The sequence below is a fragment of the Embiotoca jacksoni genome, unplaced genomic scaffold (assembly GCF_022577435.1).
Source record: "Embiotoca jacksoni isolate LCO1_2020_lvr unplaced genomic scaffold, fEmbJac1.0.p SCAF_2, whole genome shotgun sequence".
NCBI lineage: Eukaryota > Metazoa > Chordata > Actinopteri > Embiotocidae > Embiotoca > Embiotoca jacksoni.
In genome coordinates, this window is record NW_027185340.1 from 467501 (window position 1) to 484257 (window position 16757).

The window sequence follows — 16757 nt, forward strand, 5'->3', positions numbered from 1 at the left end:
TGAAGTGATACCTCGGCCTGTCACTGTAATTACATCATCGCAATTATTTGAGCTGACCGCAATCATTTTGTCTAATCGTTCCAATCGTTTCGACATCACTTCTACAGCATTTTTCACCGATTCAGGTTTTACAGGTGCTCTTTTAATGATATCATCTCATTGCGCTCTTATCTTCTGCTGTGGTTGAGTAAAAAATTGTTTATTTCGAGGAACTTGACCAACCACATCTATTGAAAATGTGTCTTCTTCTTTATAAGGTGTATGTGTATTGATAAACTATGACTTGGCTCAGTGGCATGAGAAGAACAGAAATAAACGAATTGTTAATCATCAGCTCAAATTCATAATATACTTCATACAAGTCTTGCACCAAATAAAAAGCCTGACCTAAATTAACACAACAACAAATCAATCATCCCGATCAGACCTGATCCAATGGCATACATAACAGAGAGAATAACCCCAAAAAATGTGTTTTACTTTTTCATTCATTATTCAACATCCCAACGTACCGCAACCATTGTCAACTTCAGGCAACAACTTGCCAGCCTGCAAACCACATATGAAACTTGAGTCCTGTAGGAAAACTGAAGGTTATTGATAACTGCTATAATAAATCCTTGAGAACTTCTACTACACACACGGATGGAAGGGAGAGTGCTCGGCTTTCGACAGCGACGGGCTTCCTGTGGTGAGGCTCATTTTGCTGTTGCCATTTCAACTCAGCTTGTCTGCAGCGCCGCAGATGACCCGTGTCTTTCCAGGGTCAGTCACATAAAGAGTCAGAGCCGTTTCCTCTGTACCGGGGAGAGAGGGGGGGGGGGGGGGGGGGGGGGGTGACCGTGTACATGTCATGAATTTCATGAGACAATTTCAGCAGTCTTTGCTTAAAAGGTAAGTGAGCAGATCCACTCACCTTCATGAAATGTTGAAAGAGTGGGGAAGTGCAAAATGAATCAGAGCATAGAAGTCACAAGAGAGACAACTTCAACGGGATTTAGTCTCCAGTAAATATGACAACACATTCTTCCAGAAAAAGAAGCACAGATCACTGAACTATAACTGATTAGCTAACAATTCAACATTACAATGAAATGAACTAAAGTGTTTCTTGCTGCAGATATCTCATTTGCAGCACATTCATTTCAGGTTTGCCCGTTTCGAGTTACAAGTTTTCTAACAGTTGATTTATTGACAGTCAGCTGAAAGTGTCTTCATATATTCACCACTATGAAATATGGTTTCATGATACCTCATCAATTCATGCTTTCTCCACAATGCACAACAGCAAAAAATGAACTGCACTTGCACGACTGCAAATGAACTGTGTCATTATTTGCCACTGAGCATTGCAGTCAAATAAAAAACAGTCTCTGACAGAGTAGCTGAGACTTTGATGCACCAACTACCTCTGTCTTCGGGCAACAATTCAATTTTTAATAAGAAACATTTGTATAAAGCCACTATATGTGGAGTAGCCCAAATTAAATTTTAAAACAAAGCCAAACAGTAGCTCCAACCACACCAATTACCCCTCTTTGGTTCGCAGTAAATTATCTTAAAATACCCCATAGTCAAAAAAGTTTTCTTTTCTCCCCCCAGAGACATGCTCTGGAGCCTTAACACTCTAATTCTAAGAAAGATGGGAATTAATTAGATACACACAAAATGAGAGCAAAGCGTAATGCAACACAAACTAATTTCATTAAAGGAGGACTTTGTTAAACCTCAACCTAATTGGGAAATACTAATCCTATACCTAAATAATACTTAAAAATGAGGTGTTCTGTGTAGAGCGGCACTCCCACTCAGCAGTTATTTTTTCCAGTTTCACAACGCAAACTGCTTTTTATTCTTTATACAAAATCAAAAGAAGCACTTCAAAGAGCAAAAAGGACAATGAGCAGCTGATGTAACCAGACATTTACCATCCTCAGGTCTGTCACATCCACCTCTCCACCTCAAACACTAAGCAACAACAGTCATTTATTGCTTGATTTTATCGATTTCCTCATTCAGCATTCTTCCTATCCGACAGCTCCATGAAAACAAAATAAAAATGGTAATATGGACCCCAGGAGAAATGAGTTATCCATTTTCTACATCAGTAGAAAATCAAACTTCTGCTCCAAGAGCCAACACAGGGCAATGGGACATGGCAAAACACTTAGGACATATTGGATTATGGTCTACTGAATAATAAGAGAAGCTATGCGGCTCTTTTGCTAGCATTTTGATCTTACAGTAATTCAATATTCTTCAGAAAGACTAAACTTGATCAAATGAATGTCTTCAATTTGAGTACAGCTGGAATTCTTTTCTGAAAAAACTATTCCAGATAAAGCAAAGTTCAATGTTCATCCACTGACAAAGTTGCTCGCATGTGCAAGAGATGTTATAAGACACACATCAGGAAATGCAAACATTTATGACCCCCACCACATGCACACTATTTATGCATTACCATCTGGGTTCATTTTGTTTGGAATGTATGTAAAGGAAATGAAACCTAGACCCGCTTCAGTCCTCAAATCAATTCACAATCATTTAAATCCTTTCAGGCCTTCATGCTTCCCTCAGAACCAGAGTCCCAGATATCTGTACAACCATGAGTCCTAATGTTCCTGCTGACTGTGGTCACTATCAACTAAACCAAGCCTGCTAATATCATTCAATTATATGGAGCTCAATGAACCACTCACGGTTCCTTATTTCATTTTTTAACTGGAGTCTGGTCACAATTTATTTTATAGTAAAACCACCCACTTATTCTCTGAACACGACTTCCCTGTAAAACCTGCCTTCTGTCGGACTTTAACTGTTGGAAAAGAAAGATACAAGGTTAGACTATTAGTCCTGCGTCTCCTTGTTAAGAAACCTTTTTTGGTTTGTTTGTCTGAGTGGCCTAAAGGGAACATATTCTGTTGTTAGTTTCATCTACTGTTGTTTGTTAAATGTACATTTAACTCTAGTTAAGCCATATGTCCTATCTGAGTGGACTCCAACTGAACACTGTTTATTTTGGTATATAATAGCACCCGTGTGTGTTTTTTTAAAGTGCCTAAAAGCCAGACGTGTTTTAATGAATGAATGAATGAGTTGGCTGAGGATTAAAATATCTACCATGAAGTGTATAATCACTCTCACATGATGCTCACTGCAGGTCAGGTCACATTGACCCACCTAAAAGACATTAAAAAACCTAAACTGCTACGGTAAAACAGAAAAGAAGATCCAAAGAGCCTTTGGATCAGATTAACACATATTCCACTTCCATCTTCCACATTTAATGATATGTTGATATCGTTCCCATTTTACATCAGGTATAAATATGAACAGCAAACACTGGATCTCATTACCTACAAGGCTGCCCTCATGTTCTCATAGCAGTGGCTTCAACACTTGACTGTACGGGATTCATTACCATCCTGTCTTTGTGTAGTATGAATATCGGTGGAGAAGAGATTACCGTCTTCTACTGTTGAATGAAACATTCAATACGAAGAATAAAAAGGTCAGTCTCTCGTTTCAGATGAAGAGCTGTTGCAGCGACTCTTTGAACTACTGCAGAACAAGGCTGAGCCTCCTCAGGTTACTCCGCTTGTATCTGGCTTCATGTCATTTAAAGAACAGATAATGACACCAGCTTCTCAACACAAAAGCTGCTTACCAAGTCATGGAAATATCTCAGATAAGGTGACCTCAGTGCCAGCAGCATGTTCTTCCTCCACAGCCTTGTGCTGCATGAAATGAGGGCTTCAGCTGCTACGATGGGCCTGCAGCATCTTAGGAACTTCATTAGTTGATCTTCATCCTCTCGGCTCTAACAAACCAACATCCTTTTACGTCCTTTTATGCAGTTCTTTTGTTCCCCTGTTTTCGTTTGTTTATTTTATTCATTTATTTATTTGTTTGTTTTCTATTCCATTTGCTCGTTTTGGTTATTTGTTTGTTTTTCTTGTATTCATTACCTTCATGGTTTGGTCTTTTTTGCCTCGTGTTTTCTTAAATGTTTACCGGTATTGACGTTATGTATGACTATGTTTTGCTTCTCTGTAGAGCACTTTGTAAACTCTGTTTTTAAATAAAGTTATTATTATTATTATTATTATTATTATTATTATTACTATTATTATTATTATTATCTCCATGTCACCAGCATCTCCGATAAATATTGATCAGACAAAGCTGTTATTGAATTGGCCCACAAAGAAAGCAATGAAACATTCATTTAGTGCACAGCAGCAAGGGCAGCACTGGAAATGGAAATGTCTGTCACCTAGTGAGTGGGCGAGCGAGTAAGGGAGTTAATGAGTGAGTGAGCGAGTGAGTGAGCGAGGGAGCGAGTTAATGAGTGAGTTAATGAGTGAGTGAGAAAGTTAATGAGTGAGTGAGCGAGTGAGTGAGCAAGTTAATGAGTGAGTGAGCGAGTGAGTGAGTGGGTGAGCGAGTTAATGAGTGAGTGAGTGAGTGAGTGGGTGAGTGAGTGAGTGAGTTAATGAGTGAGCGAGTGAGTGGGCGAGCGAGTAAGGGAGTTAATGAGTGAGTGAGCGAGTGAGTGAGCGAGTGAGTGAGTGAGTTAATGAGTGAGTGAGCGAGTGAGTGAGTGAGTGAGTGAGCGAGCTAATGAGTGAGTGAGTGAGTTAATGAGTGAGTGAGTTAGTCAATGAGTGAGTGAGTGAGTGAGTTAGTTAGTTAGTTAGTTAGTTAATGAGTGAGTTAGTGAGCGAGTTAATGAGTGAGGGAGTTAGCGAGTGAGTGAGTTAGTGAGTGAGTTAATGAGTGAGTGAGCGAGTTAGTTAATGAGTGAGTGAGCGAGTTAGTTAATGAGTGAGTGAGTGAGTTAGTTAATGAGTGAGTGAGTGAGTGAGTGAGTGAGTTAGTTAGTTAATGAGTGAGTTAGTGAGCGAGTTAATGAGTCGGTGAGTGAGTTAATGAGTGAGGGAGTTAGTGAGGGAGTTAGTGAGTGAGCGAGTTAGTTAATGAGTGAGTGAGTTAATGAGTGAGTGAATTAGTGAGTTAATGAGTGAGTGAGCGAGTTAATGAGTGAGTAAGTGAGTTAATGAGTGAGGGAGTTAGTGAGTGAGTTAATGAGTAAGTTAATGAGTGAGTGCGTGAGTGAGTTAGTGAGCGAGTTAATGAGTGAGTGAGTGAGTTAATGAGTGAGTGAGTGTGAGTGAGTGAGTGAGTGAGTTAATGAGTGAGCGAGTTAATGAGTGAGTGTGAGTGAGGGAGTTAATGAGTGAGTGAGTGAGCGAGTGAGTTAATGAGTGAGTTAGTGAGTTAATGAGTGAGTGAGTGAGTGAGTGAGTTAATGAGTGAGGGAGTTAATGAGTGAGTGAGTGAGCGAGTTAATGAGTGAGTGAGTGAGTTAATGAGTGAGTGAGTTAGTCAATGAGTGAGTGAGTGAGTGAGTTAGTTAGTTAGTTAATGAGTGAGTTAGTGAGCGAGTTAATGAGTGAGGGAGTTAGCGAGTGAGTGAGTTAGTGAGTGAGTTAATGAGTGAGTGAGCGAGTTAGTTAATGAGTGAGTGAGTGAGTTAGTTAATGAGTGAGTGAGTGAGTGAGTGAGTGAGTGAGTGAGTGAGTTAGTTAGTTAATGAGTGAGTTAGTGAGCGAGTTAATGAGTCGGTGAGTGAGTTAATGAGTGAGGGAGTTAGTGAGGGAGTTAGTGAGTGAGCGAGTTAGTTAATGAGTGAGTGAGTTAATGAGTGAGTGAATTAGTGAGTTAATGAGTGAGTGAGCGAGTTAATGAGTGAGTAAGTGAGTTAATGAGTGAGGGAGTTAGTGAGTGAGTTAATGAGTAAGTTAATGAGTGAGTGCGTGAGTGAGTTAGTGAGCGAGTTAATGAGTGAGTGAGTGAGTTAATGAGTGAGTGAGTGTGAGTGAGTGAGTGAGTGAGTTAATGAGTGAGCGAGTTAATGAGTGAGTGTGAGTGAGGGAGTTAATGAGTGAGTGAGTGAGCGAGTGAGTTAATGAGTGAGTTAGTGAGTTAATGAGTGAGTGAGTGAGTGAGTGAGTTAATGAGTGAGGGAGTTAATGAGTGAGTGAGTGAGCGAGTTAATGAGTGAGTGAGTGAGTGAGTGAGTGAGTGAGTGAGTGAGTGAGGGAGGGAGGGAGGGAGAGATAAAAAAAAAACCACTGATTGGCAGCATAATGCAACTTCCTGTCATATTAAAAGCCCTGGTTTCAAAATAAAAGCCCTGGTTTCAAATTAAAAGCCCTGTAACATTTCATACATGGTCTCTTTGACCATATTTTTGAATATCACAATGATGCTTCTCTAAACATGAACCTGAATGTTTTACTGCACCTTCATGATTATGCACATTCAGTATATTGTGGAAGTAACAAAATGGAAAACATTGGCACCAGGGATGGGCTGTGGGCTGTCAGTCATCACGATGGGAGCCCAGCATTGTGATCCCCCGTCAACACTGACAGTGGGATGCTCCTAACATCAGTGCATGCAGATATTTGCCTATTAAAAAAACATATTTTCTGACCTCTCCTCCTCACTTGACTGAAGTGAATCACCAGGCAGTTTAGAGCTTTCGGGTATTTTAGTGTCATAAGTTCAGCTGAAATCCCTCCTGGGAGAGCACCACAGTTAAGCAGACACGAGTCTCGAGTGACCAGTGATCGGCTTTCACATTCATACATCATGTGAATAAACAAGTAAATAAATACATGACGAAAACAAGAGGAGTGGAAGCAACAGGTAATTAACAAAATGAGAATAAAAGAGAGCTGGTCAGGAGATGTGTGTGCTGATGGGTGCAGAGCTGGGTGAGCAGCTTCAACTATGACTGCAGCGGTGAGTGTTCATTATAATACATATTTTGTGATGAAAATAAATAACATAGTCCTTCAAGCAAATTTTGTGTTTCTACATTTAACGGATTGCAGTGACACGAATGACGTGTAATTTTCTTCCAAAGAGCATTAAGGTGTAATGCAAAAAACAAAACAAAAAAAAAGGTTTATTGTAACGCCCCCATCCCCACACACACACACACACACACACACACACACACACACACACACTCACACACACACAGAGACACACACACACACACACACACACACACACACACACACACACACACACACACACACACACACACACACACACAGAGACACACACACACACACACACACACACACACACACACACACACACACACACACACACACACACATCGCCCATCCCTAGTTGGCAATTAACATTTTGCAAATATGTACAATTTTATCCTTTTTTTCAGATATGCTGAAAAAATTGCCACCAAATATTACTGAAGTATCAGAAGCACTGTTCACAGTAAAATCTAAAGCATTACAGGGAGTCCCCCTAGAATTTATTTCAGGTGAGGTAATAAGCCATCCAGATGCCCTTAATACTTGACATCTACTAATACGTTTGTGCCAGACAGCCTAAACAAAAAGTAAACTCGTTAAATATTTGGGAACTTGCTCTGTGAAATGGTGCATCTACGATTGTATTAGGTTTTATTAATTGACCTGCTGTTAGTTGAGTTGGTCTTTTCTCACAACTGGTAACTGCCAGAAACAGAGTTATAAAAAAACAGCGAAACCAAAGTTAGTTAGTGAAATGACTCTGCAAATATGCCGAGTATGCAAGTCTATCATTAAGTAACTCAAAGAGGTCCCTTCCAGATAATCTACTTCAACTGAACTATGGATCCTTTTGAAAACACTCAACTAAAACACATCAGAGCTTAAGAAGCTACATTACATCAATAGAGAGTTTCCATAATGTCCTTTTGTGAAGATAGCACGAAGTTAGGTTTAACTTGGCCTTTTGGCTGTTTTATCAGACCAGACAACGATTAGTAAAAAATATAATATTAAAAATGTGGTTGCTGCAGCGTCCCCTGCAAAGCTAAAACAGGAAGTGTTTGTGGCAGCAGTGACCAGATTGTAAATGCATGAGGATCAATAAAAAGGGGGCTGCTGAGGCAGTCTTCGTGTGACACTGGAGAGGTTTACAACAGCAACTGGACTGAAGGTCTGTAGGTATTAATCTGTAATGCTGCACTCATCTGACCAAGAATTATGAGCATGGAGTCAATTCTTTCATTCTCTGCCGGCCTTAAATTTCTGCATCAGAGCATGCAAATACTAAACAGCCAAACAAACAGATCAGGCCACTAGAATTTTAAACATCAGCCCCATTAACACAGCAGGCCATCTCAGAGGCATCAGCGGTTCAAATAAAGCACTGCGACAAGCATCTCCAGGCAGAGAGAAAATAGACCAGGAGGATGAGTGAAAAAGAGTAATCTCCCTGACATATTCCTAATAATCCACCTCCCTTGTGCCGCTCCCCCCAAGCTCACCCAATCATAAAGTGTCAACACTGACCTACAAAAAGGGACTCCCGTCAAGCCTTACATGTTTCCAAACATCAATCACAGCAGACAAAGAGGGTACATTAAATTATACAGCATTAACCTTCAGGGCTTGCATATAAAGACCATAGATTTATTTATGCTGGTGTGTTAAGAGCCTCTGCACTGTTCCTTACAGAAAGCTGGCTGCCAAATTGATGAACCTGCAGCTCAGCCCTCAGCAGGAGTCCAGCATCTTTGATTAATGAGTGCAAACTTGTGGAAAGGGTAAGAATAGGAGAGACAGGGTGAAAATGGGTGAAACACAATTATTAGTAGATGGCGCTTTCAAAAGGCCTCAGAAAGAGCCAGAGGAACATGAAAAACGGGGTCATCTCACATTGTGTAAGAACATAACAGGAGGGGGCTCCACAGAAATGTTTACTGCGATGCCCACTTGAAATGATGAGCACTTTGAGCAATTAAAGCTAAAGTGATACACGTCTTTCTAAACCTGGCACAGCTTCATAGTCTCGTGAAATAAACAGAAGACACCACTCAGTCTATACTGTGTGTCAGCCACAAAAATCTAACAAGGCTGATATACCATGATGTATTTTTCAAATGGCATTTTGTATAAAGTAGTTCTAAAGTTAAAAAATAAATCGTTTGTAATCCAGAGAATGATTGAGTTGGTACTATTTTTATTTAAGTGCCAGTGCTGTTAACATTACAAGTGCTCTTTTATCCAATTTGGCAACCAGGAGCGACGTTCGTCTTTGGAAGAACAAAACCTTGTAATATTTGTAACGTTGAAATGCCAAGTTTCAGTTAAAGGCTCCTCGTAGGAGCTCACAACACTGTTCTGTCTCTGCAGAGCTTTTCAAGGACATGCGCACTGAATAAATATGAGGCAAATTTAGTGACCTTCTACCTGTGTTTTGATTCATTGGCAGTTACTGGACGCATGCATAACACATCAAGGCTGTGATCTGATTTATCTCGCTGCCTTGGCTACCGAAGCCACTTAAATGATGAACTTTAGCAGCACTAATGTTTGCTGCCATTTCCCTGAGACGGCGCGCGCTAAGGGTCGCATGCTCATTCATTACTATCAATTGTATCTGCAAAGACAAATCAGCTCCACTGTGCAGCAAACAAAAGAGGCCTGCCAAAACAAACTAAATGACGCATGATGAATTTACACCATCAAAATAGGCGCTATAGATTGTACGAGTCTAATTTATCATGAATCGATGTGCAGCACGTATGAAAAGCTTGGTTGATGATGTCATGGCAAAGTTTGGAAGAGACGAGATCTGGTCTCGGTTTTAACGATCCGCTGACCGTGTGGATTCATGACTTTCTGGCATTTCACAGAAAGGAAAAGATTTGATTCATAAAATGAATGACAGCTTAATTTCATGCATCTCATTCAGTTTCAGCCTCCATGCTGGATCAGGGACAGCTGAATACAACACATCCTGTTTCTGATATTAGTAACACGGATGCTTTTCCTCTGATGACAAGTCAAAATGTCTTCTGTGAGAAAGGTGTAATCGTGTGTTCAGGTCTGGCAGGCAAAGCTTTCCTCTCCTTTAGAGCCAAGTCGGCCCAAAAAACACAAAACACAGGGAACAAATCTGATTTCGACACGGGAAGTTAGACCTTGTTTGTGTTTGTGGGCTCCAGATTAAAGGTGAATTATTTAACCCAAATAAGAGATGAAAGCTTTTAGACTGTAGTTTTATAATCAGCTCTTTAATCTCACCTTCCACAACTCAATTAAATGTGTGTAATGTAAGTTCTCCTTTCAGATAATTAAGAAGAATAATATCAAAAGTTCCTTTCCTAGAAATTCCCCGTTTATATTGTCTGTGCTGTTTTAAATAGCCCAAGATGGCGAATGTCTTGTTGTTAATGTGAAGCAGAAACATGGAGGGTGTCATCATCTCAAAGGAACATCAGCAGCTGAGCTCCTCAGAGAAAACAGAAGACAGAAGAAACCAGCTGGCAGCTTTAACAGAAACCAAATCAGTGGTTCAGAGGAGCTGAAACAGGACCAGGACCACATGACCACAGGACCAGGACCACAGGACCACATGACCAGGACCACATGACCACAGGACCAGGACCACAGGACCACAGGACCCCAGGGCCACAGGACCACAGGACCAGGACCACAGGACCAGGACCCCAGGGCCACAGGACCAGGACCCCAGGGCCACAGGACCACAGGACCAGGACCACAGGACCACAGGACCAGGACCACAGGACCAGGACCACATGACCACATGACCAGGACCACATGACCACAGGACCAGGACCACAGGACCACAGGACCCCAGGGCCACAGGACCACAGGACCAGGACCACAGGACCAGGACCCCAGGGCCACAGGACCACAGGACCAGGACCACAGGACCACAGGACCAGGACCACAGGACCACAGGACCACATGACCACATGACCAGGACCACAGGACCACAGGACCAGGACCACATGACCACATGACCAGGACCACAGGACCAGGACCCCAGGGCCACAGGACCACAGGACCAGGACCACAGGACCACAGGACCAGGACCACAGGACCACAGGACCACATGACCAGGACCACAGGACCACAGGACCAGGACCACAGGACCACAGGACCAGGACCACATGACCACATGACCAGGACCACAGGACCACAGGACCAGGGCCACAGGACCACAGGACCACATGACCACATGACCAGGACCACAGGACCACATGACCAGGACCACAGGACCACAGCTCACCTGTCCTGCTCCAGACGGGTCATTTCATGACGTCATCTTTAAACCACGTTACACGGAGACTTTAAAATGATGCTGAACACCAACTGGTCCAGAAGTTCCTGATTGTGACCGTTTGTGGGCAACAGGACGGTGAAGACACGAGCTGGTTCCTGTTGGACCTCCTCGGTCCTCCGACGGTCCAACGGACCTCTGCTCGTATCCAAGTTACACATTTACACGTTTACACATTTACACGTTTACACATTTACACGTTTACACATTTACACATTTACACATTTACACGTGACAACAGTTGAATCCCGAACAAAGTTTAGCGCAGCAACATCCACAATGACTGTAAATACTTTGGACGTCAACTTTTTCTGTTGTTGTTGTTGTTGTTGTTGTTGTTTTCTTTGAATAACCGCAGCAGATAACAAGTGGAGGATGCTGCTAGCGGGCAGCGTTAGCTTAGCTGTTAGCCTCCAGTCAGAAGACCTGAACGTTGGACAGAAACTCACCTGATCACCGACGAGCTCCGAGGAAACTCCGCACAACACGAGCGGTCCGCGTACTCCCAGGGTGTCGCTGTCGGAGGATGTCGGAGGAGGTGGGCGGAGGGCTGGTCAGTGACTCGGTCCGGTCCGGTCCGGTCCGACTGAACGTGTCGGTGTCTGGTCGCAGATTGAAGCGGAGACGCTCCTTCGGCTCGCAGTAACTCCGGAGAAGTGACGTCAGCTCAGGCTGCTGCTGCAAACTTCAGTCCTCTGGGCTGCAGACGGGCTGCAGACTGCACGGTCTCCTCGGTGATGCCGGAGGTCCAGCTGATGCTCAACACGCAGGGATCCCAGGATGACATCGTGGCACCGCTGGCCTTGTTTCCTGATTTATGATCCATCAACCTCTCACTTCGAGCTGCTCTGTTGAATATACCGCATGGACATGAATCTAATACTGGCTGCACAGCGTGTCAGAAGCTTTCCGTTTCCACTACATTCCTGGCAGTGAAAACAAGCCTGCATCCAGTTGTTTTTCATGTGTCAAGTCTTTTTATCAACATCACCACAGGCTCATCAATCATCTGATCCAAAACGAGGCAGAAATCAGGTTCAGAGACTCACTGGCTGCTGCATCTGCTGGACGTCCTGTCTGGTGATCAGCAACCAAAGGAGGTACGAATATAGTGTAATACCTGAAAACCAACCTGATGTGAACCACACAACTCACTTACAAACAAATAGTGTGTATTATGAAGATTTAATGGTGCAGTGCAATCACTTGTGTGCTTTATTACACTGCAAGCAAAATTTGGATTGCAGCATGGCAAGAACAGATCCATCAAAATGTCATCCAACTACAAGCAAACTCAAAGACCAGAAATGAGAGAAAGTAACATGCTGTAGCATTAGGAAAACATGATTAAAATAATAAGTCAATAGCTATATCAGGCCTATAAAAAGTGGACCAATGAATAAGCACGTTGAAGTAAGGAAGTAATTAAGTAAGACTGCTGTATTACTGTGACTGCTGTTTCAGAAGGTGCACATTGATGAGTAGCTATTCTGGTTTGGATATTGCATCTGGGAAGTCTTTACTTTAATTTAAGCAGAGCTATTAATTATCAGTGCAAATTATTGTGGACTTGTGCACTCCAAAGGACTAACTGCATTATGTAAATACCAGTGCACTGATGTTTTGATGATTGTGAAAAGAGACCAGCGTACAATCAGCAACAGGAAATAGAAAGTATTGCATTTAATCATTCCAACCATCAACAAACATTTATAACACTGAGGCAATGTGACAGTTTGAAAATGTGCAACCGACGTGGACTTAATGTACTGATTCATTCTGTTAAATATTACATGTAACACCGTTTAATAAATCTCAGAATACAGTTTAACATGAGCTTTTTCTGCAGTTGGAATAATTGTAATGCCATTTATGTGTTTTAATTTTCGAGATATCAAACAAGGATAACACCATGTTCACTTGTAATTACAGTTTGTTGCACCATCTAGTCTGTTTTTTCAGTTTAAGGCGCCTCACCTTTTGCCAAAGCACGCTGTATATGAGGTTCAGCTAATTGGATACATTAATTAAAGCACAAAGGCATGTTTGAATTAAAGATGGAGAGAAAAAAAATGCCTTGATCAGCGTTTGTAATTTAAATGCCTTTACTTTCTTGTTCATTGTCCCCTATGCTCATTGATTTTTCTCCCTTTTAATTGTGTGATTGTAAATGCTGCCGTCACAGGAGCCACTAACAGGACTGAGTGAAACGCATACGTGGTGAGGATGAAAAAAAAATGCTCTGATACATTTTTCATGCAAGCCACAAGATACCTGGGCTTTTAGCAGGAGAAGGAATCAGAGCAGCAACAAATAAAATCAAATTGCCAGCCTACCTTGGTCATTTGTAACATAATAAGTCATAGTCGATGGCTGCAATGCAAGCAGTATGCATGGGGGAAGGGCAAATCGTCTGGCCCCTTTAAGGAGATTTATTAGAAAGTATAATGAGCTACCAAAGACACAGCAAAGATGATCCCTCTGGTGACTGATGGAAAACAAATTAAGACGTGCATTTGTTTTTTTACTATTATTTTTTCAGTCCACAGAAAGCTCAGGATGCCCTTAAGGCACACGAGTTGGACTCGCATGCCATTGTTTTTTTTCCTCACATATTTTAAATAATAGCGATTTTAATCATGTCAGCACACAATGCTCTGATCCCTTTAACACCAAAGCCTTCCAGTGCTGCACATGCATTTGATTTAGAAAATGGCACAGTGTCTGGGCTAAAAACTGGGAGCATTCATCTCCTACTGTATCTTTGCAGCGTGTGTGTGCGTGCACATGCATGTGGAATATTTAACTCTGAGATAACTGGTCCCAAAAATCTGCCCAAAAATGAGTTTTCTGATATAGAAATGTCAGACAATATTCAGTCACACTGTCTCATTGAATTGATCATGTAAGGCAATATTTTTTTTGCCTTTACTTTGCATCACACAACAACACCTATAAATATGTACACGTGTGATGTAGCGATGAAGAAAAGGGGTTTAAGCATTTGCTATATAAACTGTAACATAAACAAGATCAGCCCTAAAGAAGTGAGGTGTAGTCTTCCTCGTCTCAACATAAAATGGAGTCTGGCCAGTCAGAGAGCAGTAGCCTTTGTTTTCCTCTGTTAATTGGAGCATGTTCCAGGATAGTGAATGGGGGGAGAAACACGAGACTTCTTGGACCAGGACATGAGAAACAGATGCTCCATATTTCTGTGTACAGGCACCTTTTCCAGGAAAGACAGGAACATGAGGACAAACAGAAATAAGTGATGTCTCGTAGAATCCTAAGACGAGACATGAGGTTGAAGTAAAACCTGAAAGACAGGAAACTGTTCTAACTGACTGTTTCCTGTCCTGACTGTGCGTTTTATGTAAATAGCCTTTTGCTGTACATAAAAACCAGAGTCAGTGCTGTTCTCATTTTTGTTCCATATTTTATTGAGACATAATCTGATCATTGACATGCTTAATAAATGTAAGTCTCGTGATCCAGCGTGGCTCTCAGTTTTACTCCATCCGTCACGCTACTGTATGTCATCTTATTCATGCATACCAATGTCCGTTTTAATTAGTCATTCTAGGTCAGTGTCGACCTCTTCCTGCTCCAAGCAGTGGTGCGGCAGATGAGTGAATAAATTTGATTTGCTGTTATTTGAGTGAAAATAGGCCATTCCAGCTTTTGTGATGAGACAACAGCCCCTCTGTGACAAGACATATATCCTGGTTAAACAGAAAAGATGCTTTAAGGGATGTAACAGGATGAATTACTGAATTTGCAATCTATTTGTGGAAAGAAAATGGTTAAGACTTAAAAGCTTACTCATTAATAAAACCAAAATCCATTATTAAAATAATCTAATTGCTATAATTGTCATAATTGTACATAAAACACCACATTTGCCCGTGATTACACATTTTCATTGTTGTGACTTGGGACATAGAGGAAGTAACACTTCTCCTTACATTAAAAAAAAATACCCAATCTGTGTAAATTCAGATCCTATACAGAATGATAATCACATTGACTCAACATTTTGTTTTGACATTATTATTATTCTTCAATAATTTGAACTACTGCGATAAATCCATCCGAAAAGAGGGCAGTGGTTTAGATGTCTGGAAGCAGGCTGCGCTGTTGTTGTATGAAAAGAAGGAACATTTACAATTACACGATTTCCCTTTGACGACTTTATCAGACCAGTCAGCTATTGTATGTCTAATAAATTATACTTCATTGTATATTCATGAGCATGAACCTCTTTGGTCTGAGATCAATTGGTATATTTGAGTTTTTAAAATAAATATCTGCTGCAATCTAACCGTCATTTTAAGAGTCCCAATATGAATATTTGAGGTTTTGTACATTACCGAGATAACAGATGGTGGAGCAATGCATCAAAATCACCATTTTGTGTGTTTCTCAACCATAAAAGGCCTCTTTTACCCTTTAGTTTACATAGTCACATTGAAAAACAGTCAACAAATATGGTTACTGCTAACTGCTTAAGACCTGTCAATCAATCCATGACTGATAGCAGGCTGTTTGAATTTTTTGTAGACTTTTTTAAAAATCAGGAAATACGCATTTAAGCTCTGTTTAAGAAAGTCCCATTTCAAATGTCATTATTTTCTAATTTCCAGAGTGTACTGCAATAGTTATACCATCTACAACCACACGTAGCCCCCCCAGCACCCGTCCCAGACTCCACACTGCAGCACTAAAGGCCCTCTCCTGGCTGTCAGTCCCCTTCTGCTGTCTTGACCTTCATCTTGCATTGTGTTAATTATTCTATCTTTCTATCCTTTAAATTTTCACCTGTGTGTGATTTTTAGAAGTCGACTTCTTACAGAATAGTGTTGATATTCTCTGTATGAAACGGATTATTTTCAATGTTTCTGGACCTCATTAATTTGTGGAAGAAAATCCCCTCTGCAGTGACAGGGACAAACAGAATTGACAGAAATGTGCTTCACTGTCCCACCTGGTGGCCACATCTAGACATTACCTTGAAGGAAAAGGAGGTTATTGTTCTCAATCTCTATTAACATGTCACATCACTTAATGTTGGTCCACGACTGCCTTTGAGAATTCATTACAAGATGTTAAAAGCATCTAAAGGAAGTGTACCCAACAAAGAGACATCTGCAAAGATTTGAAGAGAATTTGTTGGACGACAAACGTCTTGGAAATCTAAAAAAAAAAAAAGATATCCTGCCGACTTCTTTCAGTTGTTTCATCTTGGCTCGCTGAGATGTCAACAGAGGCACTTTTAGAGGGGGTGACACTTTTCAGGTGACAGTGATTTAGATGTCCTTTCAGAACTAATTAGACTATATCCCCAATTTTGGTGTCCTATTTCATCTTTTTTGACTTAATTATGCATTGACATATATATTTAGCAAGAATGTTCTGTATAGATCACAGAATTGAGAGTAACCGGTCCTTTTTCTCCTCAGCTTGCACTGCTGGACATCCATAGACGAGGTTACTGGCAGCATACGGTTAGAAAATACTTCCATTTTTGACTCCTTTTGACTTTGTTCAATTAGATAAAAGCAAAGAAGCTCCCG

At 41.2% G+C, this 16757-nt stretch overlaps 1 protein-coding gene across 4 annotated transcripts in view; it reads right to left on the reverse strand.

The window, feature by feature from the left end:
- LOC138200816 (bromodomain adjacent to zinc finger domain protein 2B-like) overlaps window positions 1–12013 on the reverse strand; it is a 50349-nt gene extending 38336 nt beyond the window's left edge. For all 4 annotated transcript variants that reach the window (XM_069153722.1, XM_069153720.1, XM_069153721.1 and 1 more), the window contains exon 1: window positions 11634–12013. The gene's annotated coding sequence lies outside the window, so the exon portion shown is untranslated. The remainder of the gene's footprint in view (window positions 1–11633) is intronic.
- Between the last annotated feature and the right edge of the window lie 4744 nt (window positions 12014–16757).